Here is a 17115-nt window from a genome sequence, read left to right as displayed (position 1 = left end):
CAACTCCCTTGGCCTTGATCTTCTTCACCTCCTTCGCTGTGAAGGATGCGACGTTGCCCTTGTACACATCATCTCCAGAATCATACTACACACATGAACATTAATACATTATAGATTCATATACACCATGTCAAATGAACTAAATGAACAATCTAAATTTCAAGTAGGCTTACCTCATATTCTGAGTCGTCACTAAACTTTGGATCGTACGGGTCGTGCTGGGCGAGCTTCCTCTCCCCCAACCATCATCCTCCTGAATATACAATTACATCCATCACTAGTAAATACAGAAGCAAATTGAAAATTTAGATATGCACACATGACACATTGATCATAGGGCTAATATACCCGCAATATACTATGATCCTATTTGCATTTTCCATTGTCATGCACACACATTGAACAACAGAGCTAATATAACTACATATTGTGGAAAAATTTATAAACTAATGAATCAAGGAACTCATGAATCAGATAACTTCTTAATCAATGGATTCCATTTGGGCATATGACATTCAAAACCACAATCCGAGTAGCATTCATAAACAAATCTAATAGGGACCCAATCTAATAAGCATACATGTCTATAGCATTAAAAACCCCAATCTGTGAGCATTAAAAATAAATCTAATAAGCATACAAATGTGTAGCATTGAAGCACATAGATCTCTATCTCTCATACAGATCTATCTAGCATTTTTTTCAACGAATTTATCCAACAAAACCTAGTACAAAAACCCCCATCCCCCAATATAGAAAATCCCGGCCCATCAATCAAACCAACTAATCTAACCATCTACACTACAGTATGAATCACAATCTAACCAATGCAACTAACTCCACAAGCTAATCCCATATCCTAAATATTGAAACTAACAAGCAAGTGACCCAGTGCAAATACCACCTGCTCCTCGCCGACTGGGCCGGTCGACACCGTCACCTTCTGCTCTGGTAGCGCTGAGGCAGAGCCCGCAACCTCCTTCTCTACATCCACAGCGACTTCAAGTTTCCCCGCACCATCGTGGATGCCGCCAACATCCATGGTCACCGTGCCCTGTAGCTTCCCTACATCTCCGGTCGCTGCGCCGGCGTCGCCACAAGCTTCAGCCATCGGACAGATGGAGGCGATGAAGGTGAGGAAGAGGATGCGGTGCGGGAGAGCGAGACAGTGCGGTGGAGACAGTGAGGAGAGCGAGACAACGCTGGTGGGGGAGAGAAAGACGATGCAGCAGAGAGTGGATTTGGGGGAAACCCCTGGGGTAAATGGTATGGGCGATGTGCCGCGAGGTGGCCCCCCTCTTTATAAGATGGGACGTTTGGTGGGACGTTTCAGGCATGTTCCATGGACAAGTGCTACCCCACGACCGCGGTTAGTTGCATGCGCCCACGTATATGAATACCACTGTACGGTCAACATACGAAACCACTATATGTGTAAACGGTCAAAGGATTTTGGATGCACAAGTAGTGATCATACTTAGTGCAAAATGAAGGCTAGCAAAAGATTGAGAAGCGACCAACCAAGAAACAAAAATCTCATAACCGAGCATTAAGAATAACTAACACTGAATAATGCACCACAAGTAGGATGTAATTTCATTGCATAACTATTGGCATTCGTCCTTGCATAGGGAATCACAAACCTTAACACTAATATTCTTACTAAAGCATATTTACTCATCAACATGACTCACATATTATATGAACATATCGCAAAACTATTACAACGAATCAAGTTTATTTTGTCCAATGATCTTCATGAAAGTTTTTATTATATCCTCCTTGGATATCTATCACTTCGGGACTAGTTTCATAAGTTGCTTTTGATAGCTCAAACAAATATAAGTGAAGATCATGAGCATAAAAAAATTTCTTCTCTCAAAATAATTTAAGTGAAGCAAGGGAGAATTTCTAAAAAGAATTACTAACTCTCAAATAAATCTAAGTGAAGCATGAGAGAATTTCTTCAAAAATACTAAAGCACACCGTGCTCAAAAGGATATAAGTGAAGCACTAGGGCAATTCCATAGCTCATAAAGATTTAAGTGAAGCATAGACAGCAATTCTAACAAGTCATTGCATAATTTTGGCTTTCTCAAATAGGTGTGTCCAGCAAGGATTCATGACTAAAAACACAAAGCCAAACAAGAAAAGACTCATATCATACAAGACGCTCCAAGCAAAACTCATAATATGTGACGAATAAAAATATTGTTTCAAGTAAAACACCGATGGTCGTTAGAAGAAAGAGGGGTTGCCACTCAGGGGCATCCCCAAGCTTACTTTCTTGATACTTCTTGCATATTATCTTGGGCTGCCATGGGAATCCCCAAGCTTAGCCTTTTGCTAATCCTTATTCCTTCATCCATCGTAAAGTCACCCAAAACATGAAAACTTCAATCACACAAAATCAATAAAACCTTCATGATATCCGTTAGTACAAGAAAGCAAATCACTACTATAAGTACTGTTGCAAACCCATTCATATTTTATTTTTGCATTATATCTATTATATTCCAACTTTTCTATGGCAAAAAATCTTCAAATAAAACCATAGAATCATCAAAACAAGCACACAACGTAAAGAAAACAGAATCTGTCAAAAATAGAACAGTGTGTAGCAATCTAGAGATTTCGAATACTTCTGTAACTCCAAAAATTCTAAAAATTAGGACAACGTGAGCAATTTGTATATTAATCTTCTGCAAAAACGTCGGTATTTTATTGCGCTTCTGTAAAAAATAAAAAAAAATTATTTTTCTAGGCGCATAAGTTTTTATTTTTCAGCAAGATCAAATCAACTATCACCCAACATGATCCCAAAGGATTTGCTTGGCGCAAACACTAATTAAAAAAAACACAATCATAGCAGTAGCATAATTGTGCAAACACTCAAGAACAGAAATAAAAAGATGGGTTGCCTCCCAACAAGCCCTATCGTTTTATGCCCCTAGCTAGGCATAAGATTTCAATGATGCTCCCATGTAAGATAGTAATTGAAACACAAAGAGAGCATCATGTAACATTTGAAAAACACATTTAAGTCTAACATACTTCCTATGCATAGGCATTTTATAAGAAAACAAATTATCAAGACTAGATATTTCTAGCATATGCAAGGTAGAAGAATAAAATTGAAGATCTCATCATAACAAGAGGTAACTTAGTAACTGTCGGCGCGTTGGGAACGGGGGTACCCAGACATGCCTGCCTGCGGCCCAGGGCGTGGTTCCACCAGCGGCCTGGTACGACCCATCTTCACTAGCCACCACTCAAGACCCTCGAGAGGGGCCAAGCCTCGCGAGGCGGACGACACCAAGACCTCCTCCATGGCGGCCTCGCTAGGCTGGCTCCTGAGGAGCGGAGATATCTATGCAAGGTGCACCTCCCGAGGTCCGCATGACGTGAGCCATGACAACCAAGGCCAGGCGGGCACCAGCGGGTATAGGGTGTCTGTTTCCTCTTTGGGGCTAAGGAATCAGGCGCAGACGAGGTGTCCCGAGGCATCAGGAAAAGGTTTCCATATCGGTGGAACAAGACCAAGACCACCAGGACGGCATGACGGAGGTCACCGCAGAACCCACGGCGGCATCACCACCAGAGCCTTTGGCAGGCGAAGACCACCTTTTGTCAAGATAACTTGTACTGGTTGTCTCCCTTCGAAATTGGCTATTGTGGGATCCCATCCCGCCTAAACATTTGGGAAGAGGACCAGGGCCTCTATAAATAGGGCTAGCCACCACCATAGTCAAGGATCGGCTCATCTTGGATCAGATCCACTCCACCAAGGGCATCTCACCAGCTCATCAAGATCAAGAAGACCTCTCCTCGGGAGGTTGTTCGCCCACTGTACTAGTTCATCGTCAGCCCACAGGGCAGTCGACCACACCAGACTGGAGTAGAGTATTACACCACAACGGTGGCCCGGCCCGAACCGGTATAAACCCTTGTGGCACTTGTTCCATGCGTTCGGCGAGCTAGGCCTAGAGATCGTTGCGAGAGTGAGTGAGGGAGAGAGAGATCTTCGTGCGCACCCTAGTGTTCGAACCTCAAGGGTTTGCTGGAACCCACAATCTGACATTTGGTGCGCCAGGTAGGGGTGCGCTAAATCCCTTCTTCCGTTGATTCGCGCTCCACTTATCCACCGCATCCATGTCTGATGCTTGCCGAGCCCGTGCTGAGCGTAGGGCCGCCCTCGCCGCCAGCGTCACTCAGACGGCACCCGTTGGCGGATCTCCCCGCCGTTCTCCATCACCCCTGCCAACGCCGCCACCGGCCCAGGAGCGAACGAGCAGCAGGCCTCATCACTGCACCCCTCCATGCGGCTGGCTCGTCGTCCCACGCTCGATGCGTGCCCACGGACGTGCCGGACGTGCTGCTCATGGCACGCGACCTCCTGTGTTACCGCCCGGTCGATGACCTCTACAACGACTGGTTGGACCGCATCACCGAGCTCGTCAGCGCTGCTGGTGGCTCTCCAACACCATCCCTCTCGCTGCCTCGCCCACCTCCAGCCATGGGCGACGTAGCTCATGGAGTGCCTCCGCCGCCTCCGCATCAAGACGGTGTCCTCGCACCAAGGCGCGCGGCCCCGCGGCATGAACCGCCATGCCGGGCGCCTGCGCATGAAGAAGGGAGCTGCCAAGAAGTCGTGAGGCCGCAAGAAAACGCTCCTATGCCCTCAGCACCGTTACGTCAAGACCGTGCGCCGCTTGCGGTGGCGGTGCGTGGATATCAGGATCAGGCTCCGCCACGGCAACGGGTTTCAGTAACCACAGCAGTTTGCCATGCCTTTACTCCAGAGCTGCACACCGTTGTCTGGCCAGCCAAGTTCAAGCCAGACCTGCCTCCATGCTACGATGGCACCCCCGACCCTGCAGAGTTCTTGCAGCTCTACGAGCTGAGTATCGAGGCAGCCAACGGAGACGAGAAGGTCATGGCGATCTGGTTTCCCATGGCCCTCAAGGATGGCGCACGCTCGTGGCTCCCGAACTTGCCCGCGGAATTGATCTCCTCCTGGGGTGAGATGCGCGAGTGTTTCATCGCCAACTTCCAAGGCACTCGCGACCGCCCGCCAGCCGCAGGTGACCTGTGGTGCATCAACCAACAACTAGGGGAAACCCTGCAAAAGTACATCCAACTCTTCAATAGCGTCCGCCTCAAGATCCTGAAGGTGACGGACGCGGCCATCATCTCTGTGTTCTCCGATGGCGTCCGCGACGTCAAGATGAAGGAGGATCTCGACATCCACGAGGAGCTATGCTAGGCCCTGGAGATGTTTGACATGGAAACCATGGGCGCAAGGGTTGAGGAAGGGCGCCTCTCCCTCCTCGAGCTCCCAGCTGCTGACCAGGAGAACAGGAAGGCAAAGATCAAGGACGTGAAGCGCAAGGGGGCTGCCGTGCTCGCGGCGGAGCCAGAGATGAAGCGCGGCCGTGACCACCCCGAATCATCCAGGGCCAACCGCCCCTTCTGCGCCTTCCAATATGTTCACAACTGCAACACCAGTGACTGTCAGGAGCTCAGGGCCATCCAATATGAGCGCTTCGGTTGATGCCCCAAGCGCAACGACCGAGGCTATGGCCGAGGAGGAGGACAAAGTGGAGGATGCTAGGACGACCGCGGCCCCCGCCAGGAGTGGCGTGACCGGCCTCGCAAGGACCACTAGCAGGACCAGCCTTGTGGGGGCCCCTGGAGGGAGCAGCCTTGTGAGGACCGTCCTCAGGGCAACATTGGCCTCCCTCCGCTGCTGCCACCACCAAGGAGAAACGACTACCACCATCAAGACGAGGGGAATGGGGGCTTCCAGGAGCCGTGTGCCATCGCCTGTATCTTGGGTGGTGCTCAAGCCCTAGCCTCTCAGCGTGTCTTCAAGCAGTTTGCTTGCGAGGTGAATGCGGCCCTTCCTAGGCTCGAGGCTACGCGCCCGCTCCGGTGGTCCAAGTGTGCCATCACCTTCAGCTCGGCAGACCAGCTCAAGTGTGCGGCGATTGCCGATGCCCTCCCAATGCTCTGCTCACCCGTCATCAGTAACGTTCAAGTCACCAAGACCCTCATCGATGGCAGCGCAGGGCTCAATGTCCTTTCCATCGAGACATTTGATAGCCTTCAGGTGCCATACGATCAGCTACAGCCTACCAAGCCTTTCTCAGGAGTGACCGACGGCTCCACCACCCCGATAGGGCAGGTCCGCCTCCCTGTCACCTTCGGCCACCGTGACAACTACCGCACCGAGCTCATCGACTTCGACGTCGCCCACATCCGCCTGCCGTACAACGCCATCCTTGGGTATCCAACCTTGGCCAAGTTTATGGCAGTGACCCACCATGGCTACAACGTCCTCAAGATGCCAGGGAGTGGCGGCATCATCTCGGTCGCTTGCGAGGAAAGAGATGCGGTGTGCTCCCTCGAGCACGCTTACCAGGCGGCAGCGGCCGAAGACCCTGCCAACGAAGGCACCCCGCACCCTCCTAAGGCCAACCCCAAGAAGAAGAAGAAGCTAGTCCACCAAGGACCTCAGGAGGGCGGCGTCTCCAGCAGCACCATCTCAGGACAAGCGCCCGCAGATAGGGCGCCTCCCTCCCTCGCATAGGAAGGCATGCCCAACACCCTCTTCGGGCTGGGCTCGGGGGCTCTCTTCTGGAGGGCCTCAGACCTAGCCATCGTCACGAGGGAGGCGCTCGGGCACCATGTGGAGACATGCTTCGTCGCATGTTTCCCTCAAGAGGGCACGAGGCATGGAACGCCTTGTGCTCAGGAGTTCATCACCAAGGTGATCCAGGAGCTTCAAGAGGCAAGGAATACGTGGCGGCCGTCGCCCACCATCCAACGCAGCTCTCCACCCTGGCGAGGGTGGCGGGCTGCATTGACATTCCAGGGCTCAACAGGGCCGCATCTCAGGGACGAATCTGGCCTTCACGCGTTGGGTGGTGCGAGGGTCCCCCTAACAGCTATGTTCGCATGCCAGTCGGCCTGCCGAACGCGGCTGTCACCTTCCAACGCCACCTGCGGAGCATTCTGGAGGCTTGGGAGGCCAGGCATCACGATGTCCTGGTGGAGGTCGCGAAAGTTCTTCAGGAGCCATCCGGGCCTGCGGAACCCCCTGAGGCTCAGGACCCTGGCGGCTTGTGAAGGGCAACCTCTCCAGTGCGCGTCCTCAGCTGCCTCGACACCACCCCTGCATGGTATCAGGTGACTCTTCCCAGTTCATTCAGTGAGGGGCGCCCTTCGGGTAGCATTATACCCAAGTCGCATGGGCCTATCCCTGCGGCGTGTATCCTTTTGCATCTTTAGCTTACTCTGTTGGGAGCGCCTCACAAGCCGCATCATCCCCATGCCGCTCGGGTCCATCCCAGTGGCATGTATTGTTCCCGCATCTATCTAAACTAGTTTCCCCCACTCTCATGAATTGCTCTATAATCGCTACTCACCTGGTGCATGCTCATTGCGGCCTCCTGCGCTGCCGATCGGTCACTTGCTTATCCCGCAACGGGAGACTTGCATGCTGGCACGGTGCTTGTGCTCGAGTCTGTCCCTGCAACACTGATAAACCTGTGCAATCGAGCTCTGGCTCACGGCCCGCTCCATGTATGCCACCTCACCAGATCCTCAGTGCCTTCATCTTCTCACGGGAGTAGCAATGGCTGGCTGGCAAGCGCAGCTATGGGACACTCTCTCTCACACTAACCCATAGGATCCTCTGGAGCCTAGCTGCATGAGGTCCCACCAGCTGCTCCCTTTCATGCTTTTCGCTTGGGCATTAAAGGGAGGGCTCCTGAGCATCGCGCCTCAGGAGCTTTTACTGGTTCTCCAGCCCTCACCCCTGGCCTTGACCACGGCATAGCGACCTGGCATACAAGCGGCGGCCGAGGTCGCTCGAGGGCCGAGACCCAAGGACACAAAGCACTCAGGGAAGTATGAATGGTGGGAGCTAGCATGGACACAACCTGGCAGCATCGCCATCAGCGGCTGCGAACCGGGCGCCACGCAAGGAACTGATCTGTGATTGCTAAGATAAGTCACGCACCCAAGGCAGCCCAACTCGCAACTTAGGATTTTCGGCTCCTGTAGCCTCGCTCTAGCAATGCCGCCTGCCTTTTCTACCTTCAGGGAGCTTCTTGCACGCTAAGGGGGACCTCTTGAGAATCGCGCCTCAAGAGCTCTTACCGGACCTCTGGCCGCTCACCTCCTGGCCTTGACCATGGCATCACGACCTGGCATACCAGCGATGGTTGAATCTTGCCTAGGTACTGGGACCTGTCGGTGTAGAGCACTAAGCTACCGCGAGAATGAAAAGGGGGACAGTGCCAGAGCCAGATGAGCAATCACGGATTCCGCAATGAAGATAATATTGATGCAAGGCATTACATATTCTTTACACACCCCCACGGGGTTCGTCTAGATTCTTTGCAGGGAACAAAAGAAGGAAGTTTCTAGGCGCCCTATCACTACTAGGGAAAACCTTATACACAGAATATTACTAGAAGCGCTCTTCAAAATACGACGCTACTGCTATTTAGCAACAACACGTGCCGGAAAAACGCACCGCTGAAAGAAAAATAGTAGTAGCCCGTCATGTCTAAACCGCGCTACTGCTCTAATTGCCATGACCTCGTCGTCCAGCTAGTTATAGCAGTAGCGCCTTACACCGTACCACGCTACCTCTATTCTCCTTACCTGTAGCGCTTTTTCATACCCGCGCTACTACTAACCCTACCTTATCACCACGCGGTCGACCCTCTCTCTCACTCACTCTCCCTCTCACTCACTCTCGCCCGCGCCGATAACCATTGTCGTTCATCGTCGCCGCCGCCGCCGTCGTCCGTCTGCCAGCGAGGTACTCCCTCCTTCCATCCCTCCTCCTCCCACCGTGCCTTCCACCCTCCTCCTCCCACCGCGCCCTCCTCCCTCCGCCTGTGACCTCCCCCTCCTCCCTCCTCCGTCGGCAGCCCTCCTCCCACCGCCCCTCCCTCCTCCTCCTCTGGCCGGCCCCTCCCCCTCCTCCTCCGGCCGCCCCTCCCCCTCCTCTATCCTCCCTCCCTCCCTTGTCTCTGTTTTTGCAAATCGTAGGTTACTAGTTTATCTAGCAAGTGATTAATATAACTAGCTTATTTATATTAAGTGCTTAATGGACCAAGTTTATTTAGTAAGTGCTTAATAGAACTAGTTTATTTAGTGTTAGGATTATATATAAGAATTTTTTTTTTCATATTTTGAACCATTGAAATGCAATGACCATCGATAAGTGGCCTATGTTTTGCCGGAGTGTTGACTAATTTCCATTTCGGCAAATTTTAGGCGCTTGATGTGTCCTTTTTGAGCAAAGGTGATGCCAGATTTTTTCGGTTTTGCTATCGAGTTATAATCTCTGAATTTTGAACACAGGAGATGTATTATGATGATGGGATCCCGGAGTGCGGGTACTGCTATGATGACCAGGGTGTGTGCGACAGGTTTCCTCACCTGCAAAATGATAGGTTTTTCACCGTGAACCTGGAAGAGACCTTCGATGTTTGTACGGTATGCAACGACAAGCATTTCATCATTATTAATATCATCACTTCTGCTTCTTTTGTTCAACCTGTAATTTATGGATTTTTTTCAGTTCGATTAGTACATCCCGTTCCATGCTAGACCATATGTATTGGAGAAGCTTGGTTTTGGTTTAGATGACTTTGAGAATGTGGAGACGAGGAGGGCTCACTTAAGAACTAAACATGGTTACGAGTTTTTGGTTAAGTTCTACAATGCGGTCGATCGTTCCCATTTCGGTTGCTCTAATTGGGAAGCTCTCTGCAAGGCATATGGATTTGAGGAGGGAATGCGAATAGGATTTGATATTCGTCCTTGATATTCGTCCCGAAGATTATGATGATGATGATAATATCGACATCTGGGTGGATGTGGATATACCTCCAGTTTTGCCTAGATGTGAGTTTGTCAAACTAATTTGTTAAGTTCAGTAATTTATGTTGTTAATTTAAAAATATTTGGTGTTCGTCCATACTAAACTTATTTATCTATAATTTTCAGCTTATTTCTTATCTTCAAGGAATACTCGGAAGGTAGTAGACAACACATACTACAGCTATGACTACAAGCTTAATTGTGAGGAGAAAGGTTATCTTGTCTCATTCATAGAAGAAGTTGAGGCCTTCAAAACCAGTCACTCTATCAGCCAAAATTATATTAGATACGTGCCACTAGTCCATACATTGCTTGATCATAACTTCATTGCTAAAAACTTGGTAAGATTTTGTTAATGATGGTAACTTCATTGCATACATTATTCTTAAGTAAACCATTGCTAACTATATATGTTACTATTTCGTTTTTGAACAGAGGCTCCCGAAGCAGGTTGTGCCTGACATGCTATTTACCAAAGGTGATATGCATATGGTTAGCTTACGACCAACTCCTTCGGAGGCTTACCATACTGCATACTCGATTTCTTCAAACGATGGAAGGCTCAAAATCAAAGAATGGAGCAAAGTGATGAATGCGCACACACAAATGATTGGAGACAAAATGAATGTGCGCAAGCAACAAGTTGGAGATAGGTTTATGTCCATTCTTCATTATGGTGAAGGACCGGTTTATCTGTTTTATGGTATTTTATCTAGGAGAGAGGAGTAGGTCCTAAGTATTAAGAACAATTAGTTAGTGTTGATTATATATGACTACAATGTCTTAGAATTGATGGTGATGCTGAGTAGGAGTAGTGACTATGACTACTATGATGATGATGAGGACGAGTTGTTATTATAACTAGTGACGAAGTTGTTATATGATGTCCCATCATGGATGAAAATGATGATTATGAGGAGTTATATGACAATGATATATTATGATGATAAGTTGTTAACGATATTATGATGATGACGAGAAGTTATTATGTCATTGGGTGAAAGAACCGCCGATTAGTTTCAAATGGATGGATCCAAAGTGACCATTGGTTACTTTAGATCCATGCACTTGAAACTAATCCAAGGTTCTTTCACCTAGTGATTTAATAACTCATTACAATGTAAAAACAATCTCTAAATTGCTACTGTATGAAGAATTGTATACATGTATATGAATACGACCTAAAATTCAAAAGAAATGGAATAGGGAATAATAGTAGTAGCGGTTGTTTTCAAGGGCTACTAATAATTAGCAGTAGCGATTGACATGGAAAGCACTACTACTAAGTAGATATAGAAGTAGCGAGTTCCAGTAGGCGCTACTGCTAAGCACTAGCTGTAGCGGCTTATCAGTAGCGCGCTTACCCGCGCTACTAATAGGACAAAAACCAGCGCTACTGCTAGGCTTTTCCCTAGTAGTGTATATACAAGTATCGCCGCCGACGCCATCATCAATAGTGGGCCACGAGGGGCCGGCACCAATCCCATCCAGATCAGCGGCGACGACGGGCGGACGCCGCCGCTGCGCTCCGGGCGCGACGTGAGCTTGGGGGCACGTAGCTATCGTCGCTCGTCTCTGGAGTCTCGTTAGGCTCGGGAGAGTCGCTGGACTCCCAAGCACCATCGCTGTTGCAGGAGGAATCGTCGGCAGGACCATGGGCGGGCCCAACGCCTACCCCTATGTTGTCCTGGCGATCCCCTTTGGGACAACACTCCAGGCGGCGGCCTTCCTCACCAAAGACTTTGAAGAACATTGTGGATACACCGTAAAATGGATGGCGAGGGCCCCCTCTGCGTGGCAGACGCGGGCGACCTCACCCCATCCGCGGGTCAAGAAGATCTTGCCCTGGGAGACGTCCTCAACCTCTGCTCCCATCGGGGGGTACCGCACTCGGCGTGCTGCAACCACAACTCGAGCGCCCCCCTTGGCGGCATCACTTCGGTAAAGAACGACGGGAACCGGATCCACGTGCGCGGTGGCATCGCCTCCCACCACGAGTTCTCGCGAGGAGCCCTCGGCGTGGGTTGGCGGGGCAGCGGGCGGCGCCACCACTGCACGGCCATCGCGGCCATGGCGCGGGAGGCTTCGGTCGCTGCTTCCTCCTCCGGAGCCTTCTACCTGAGCGTACAAGGGCAGCGGGTAGCTAGGGGGCCGCTTGTACCAAGTCCTCGTCACCTCCAGCCTCACGATGATGTCGCGGGAGCGGACCGGCCTCTTTTTCGGAGGGAGTGGCCCAAGCTCTTCGTGTGTGTGTGTGGGGGGGGTTCCCCTTCTTAATGGCGGAGATCCTTCGTATCGACGACATGGATGTCGTGGCAAGGAGGAGGAAGAAGAAGCACTACAAAAAAAACACTTCCGTGATGATACGTGTTTGTCACAGTAGGTTGCGTTTTTTGTCATGCATGTACATCCATGACGATTTTATGACAGAATCAAGATAGTCATACCTGTGCTGTCGTAGAAGTGTTCCATGACATTACCAAAATTATCATCACGGAAGTGTCCACTTCCATGACGATAAATCGCGCGTCACGGAAGTGCTTTCGTCAAGGGTGACTGACACGTGGCATCCACCATAACGGAATGCCGTTAAGCTATCAGGTCGGATTTTGGATCCGATAACCCGTTAACAGCCCTCACCAATGGGAAATTTCCACGTGTAAAATTCTGATTGGCCAAAGGAAACATGTGTTGCCTCACCGTTGGGACAGATGTCATCCACTCATTGGACAGGAGGCACCTATGATAGGTCGACACGTGGCACGACCCAACAGTGGCGCATTCCCCTGAAAAAGGTCGGCCCAGTAAAAAATAGCAGGCCGGCCCATATAAGGCCAACTTGTGTCAGGTCCATTTAAGCCCATGGCCCATACGAGATGTGCCAATTCAGCCCGTCAACGGCCCGTTAACGATTTGACACCATTGCAGCCCATCGTCACTTCGAGCCCGTTAACAGCCTGCTATATATTTGGGCTCAATATCGGCCTGATGAGATTTCGGCCTGTTAATGACCCATTTAATGGATGGGCCAATTTTCAGGATGTACATCTTTCGGCCTTTTATTGACCCATTTAAATGTTGGGCTAATATCCGGCCCGGTGTGTCTTTCAGCCTGTTGACGGCCCATAAATCTGATGGGCCATTTTGTAGTTGGACCTGAGTTTCGGTCTTTTAGCGGCCCATTGAAGTGTTGGGCCAATTTCTAGCCCGGTGTAACTTTCAGCCTGTTGACGACCCATAAATCAATTGGGCCATTTGTAGTCGGACCTGAGTTTTGGCCTTTTAGCGACCCATTTAAGTGTTGGGCCAATTCCCGGCCTTATGTGCCTTTCGCCTGTTAACGGACCATAAATGAGTTGGTCCATTTATAGTCGGACCTTAGTTTTGGCCTTTTAACGACCCATGCCCTTCATGGTCCAATACTAGCCCGGTTTCTCTTTCGGCCTGCTAAAGGCCCACAACATAGTTGGGCTGTTTACAATACGACCTGACTTTCGGCCTCTTAGCGGCCATGCTCTTCATGGTCCAGTACAAGCCCGCTATCTCTTTCGGCCTGCTAAAGGCCTACAGTATAGTTGGGCCATATGTAGCCCAAACTTAGTAAGAGCCTGTTAACGACCCCGGAGGTAAGAGGACCGACCATTAACTTTCGGCCTAGTAACGGCCCATTAACTTAATGGGCCCACTAAAGTTCGTTCATGTCTTTAGGCCAAATTAGATAATTTGAGCCCATTACGACGAGCAATTATGCACAGGACCAAAACCGATCAAGCAAAGGTACGGCATATAGGGAATAACGTTGCACATCCAGCATATATTACAAGAAATTACATCCACTGGGCAATCAAATATTGATGCTAGTGCAAATAAATGAGCAGAACCTAACCATCTACAACGTCACAATCTGCAACCTCATCACAGATGACGCCCATAAGCATGTGGGCAAGTTCTTGCTGCTTTGCTACACTGTCTCTGAAAACATTGATCAGTTGTTGTGTCGCACGACTCTGCACCTCTGATTCATCCACCATTTTCATCATTGCTTCAACCATTAATTGGTTCACAAACATATATTTATTCCATTGCATTCGAAACAGAGGATACTGAATAGATTCAGATGGCGATTTTGGCAGGCTTGTATTATTGATAGTGGAGAGTGTGTCGACCACTTCATCATAACATAAATTAGGACGGGAACCAAACAGATTAATCATGAGTTATTGCCATATTACCTGGCCTAGATTTACTGGAAAGAAACAATGGGGTTGCCTTGCTGTTTTCAGAGTTTGTCTTCTTATCTTCAGCAGCCTGCACAAAATTAACACACTAGCATTGCTATCATTGGCCAAGTCAGATAATAGGAAAGCAACATTGACACAATGAACGTTTGTGCAACTAGCCTACACCAAATTAACACAATATGGCATAGCTATCATCAGCCAGGTAAGGTAATACGAAAGCAACATTGACACAATGAATGAATGGGCAACCAGAGAAGCACTACAATTCAGTAATGTGCGTGATATGAGATAATACATTCATGCAGCTCAGTATGCAAAACTACTAGGCAGTTTTCCTTACAAAAATCAACATTGGTGCCTTTAACATTTTGCTACAACTAATTTTAGATCAGATAAAGGTTAGATTCACGCCGATTAACAAAATACACGCTGATGTAAAAATATAGTGATATACAACAGGTACTTACATCAGCATTGGAGCACAGAGAATTCCCGCAAGATATTTTCCTCGAATACGATCCCAATGGAGGAAATCTTGTATCGTTTAACCTTATTTTCTAAAAGAGAGATGGGTAAGAAACATGTAGAAAATATGATCAGAATGCTATAAAATTTCATGATGCGAGGATACGCACACGCTTCTTAGAATGGAGTTGACATTCTTTTGCTGGACTGGAGCGGACTAGTTCTTTGGCCACTAGAATCTGCTTGTTATCAGTGGGAGTTGGGTTTCTCTGTGTTGGAGCAGTATCTACGAAAAATGGAGTTCGTTTATTATCTCCTGGCGTTTGGATCTTTTGCAAAGACCTGGTTTGTAACCCTTTAGATGCTAACATAGCCGTCTTCCCCTTGCATGACTTATATAGAAGAATGGTGATTCAGTTATAAAACATGCTACAACAGAGATGGAATAGGTACTGAAGAATAGAAAGGCATGACATATTGTGTAACACCCCAGACGTAAAACTTCCCATTTTGGCAATATATCCATCTTGTTCTTCATCTATTCCAAGTGGTTTTCCTCTTTGTGGGTTTCATTTTGGGTTTGTGTTGTTTGTCTTTGCTTTATCTTGTCTTTGCTTTGTCATATTTGTTTTGTCATCCATTGTTGCACTATGGCCTCATCATATGTTTGCATCATGTGCATATCTATGTTGTGTTGGGCTTATGTCAACTTGCTTTTCCATGATATTCATGCATGATATGTTGTTGCATGTTCTATGTGTGTTCCATGCATCACCACCTCCATGCATCACCACCTCTCCTTCTATTCCTTTCTTTTGACATGTGCCATTTTACCCTCCTCCTTAATGTTTAGTTTTTGCCTCAATATTCTATCACCATGTCATTTACCTCCCTGGAATATTTTAGCTTTATTTAAGTCGTTTTGGTTAGGTTTTAAGATGGCTCAAGTTTGAATTCAATTCAAACTTGAATTATTTTACTTCCTCTAAAAATTCCTAGGACAATTTTATAAAATAAAGCAATATCTCAGGATCATGAGAATATCTTCATAGATCTCACACACCTGTCCTATGTTCCTGTGCTTTTCTGCTTTTATTTTTTGTCTGAGGAAAATGATTAAAGAGCAGCAGCAACAGCCCCCCCTGGGCCTCGGCCAACCAGGCCGGCCTAGCGAGCACCCGCGCCATCTCAAGCCAGCCCGCGCGTCGCCCGCCTTCTCCTTTCCTCACCCACACCGCGTGCACCCCCGCTAAACCCTCACCACATGTCATCCGCGGCCCCACCTGTCGGCCTCTGGCTACAGGCGACCCGCCACCCACCTTTTCGTCCACCTCCAGCCGCTCACGCACATGGCCACGGCCGAGAGCGTCACCGCTCCAAACCCTCGCCCTAGCCCCTACTTGACTCCTCTCCTTGCCCAACCACTCTCTAGGGTTTCCCTCTACCTCACGCCGCCGCCGCCAGGCTGCCATAACCACCAGATCCACCGCTAGAGCTCTGTCCTGAGCGCACCTGAGAGCGTGACCTCGTTGCGGGGGCGCTCTCCGGCCACCTCCACCCCCGGAGATCGTGTTCTTATTCTTCCTCGTCATCGTCTTCATCCATGACGTCGACTACGGTGCCCCGGACGACAAGTTCCTCAACGCCCTCTGCTTCCATCTTCTTCACGGTCAGGACCGCGCCGAGGTTCAGAGATCTACTTCGTCGCCACCGGCTCGTCTCCGTCGACCTCGTCGTGTCTTTGGGTGAGCTGGGTAACACACCCCCCTCTCCCATCCATCTCTTTTGCGTTTAGGCACCCCTAGGGTTCGTTTGATTCGTGTCCTTGCCGCTCTCGGCGATCCGGCGAGACCTGCTGTTATTTGTTGCTCGTGTAGATGCAGTCGCGTCTCCATGCTTCGGTTCTCGCCTAGCGCGCCCCTCCGCTGGCCTCATCCCCCATCCTTCACGCGTGCGCTCGAACGCGAGGAGCAGCAGCCTCACCCAGCCTTGCCGCTGCCATACCCAAGACGAGCATGAGCTCGTACTCGAGCTGCCACACGCGCACTCACACCTTTGCAGCAGCTTCGCTTGCACACACGCACTCACACCACTTATCCACGCTCCCGCTCCCCGCGTGCCCGGTTTTGCCTCACGCCGCCTTGCTTGCTTCCCTGCTTGCCGCGAACGCCGTGGCCCCGAGCAGAGCTACGCTCGTGCTCGAGCACCCTGTCCTCTACTGCACGCGCGCAAGCACGCATGTGCTCCCCTCTCAATCCCGTGCGCCCGCCGGAGCTCCTCCGCTCCGCTAGACGCGCCGCCGCTCGCCGGTGCCGTCACCGTCTTTCCTGTGCATCTATGGAGAAGATAGACAAACCGACCCTAGCCTACTGGTAGCGACCCGTCTCATACACCCTGCAGAACAGGGTTCGAATCCCCCCAAGGGCAGTTTATTAGAGCCCCCTTTTTTCTTTCTCTCTTCTGGGATCGCTGCTTCTATGACAGAAGGGTCCCACCAGTCAGC

The sequence above is a fragment of the Triticum urartu genome, chromosome 2 (genome assembly GCF_003073215.2).
Source record: "Triticum urartu cultivar G1812 chromosome 2, Tu2.1, whole genome shotgun sequence".
Lineage (NCBI taxonomy): Eukaryota > Viridiplantae > Streptophyta > Magnoliopsida > Poales > Poaceae > Triticum > Triticum urartu.
This window is presented reverse-complemented; position numbering follows the sequence as displayed.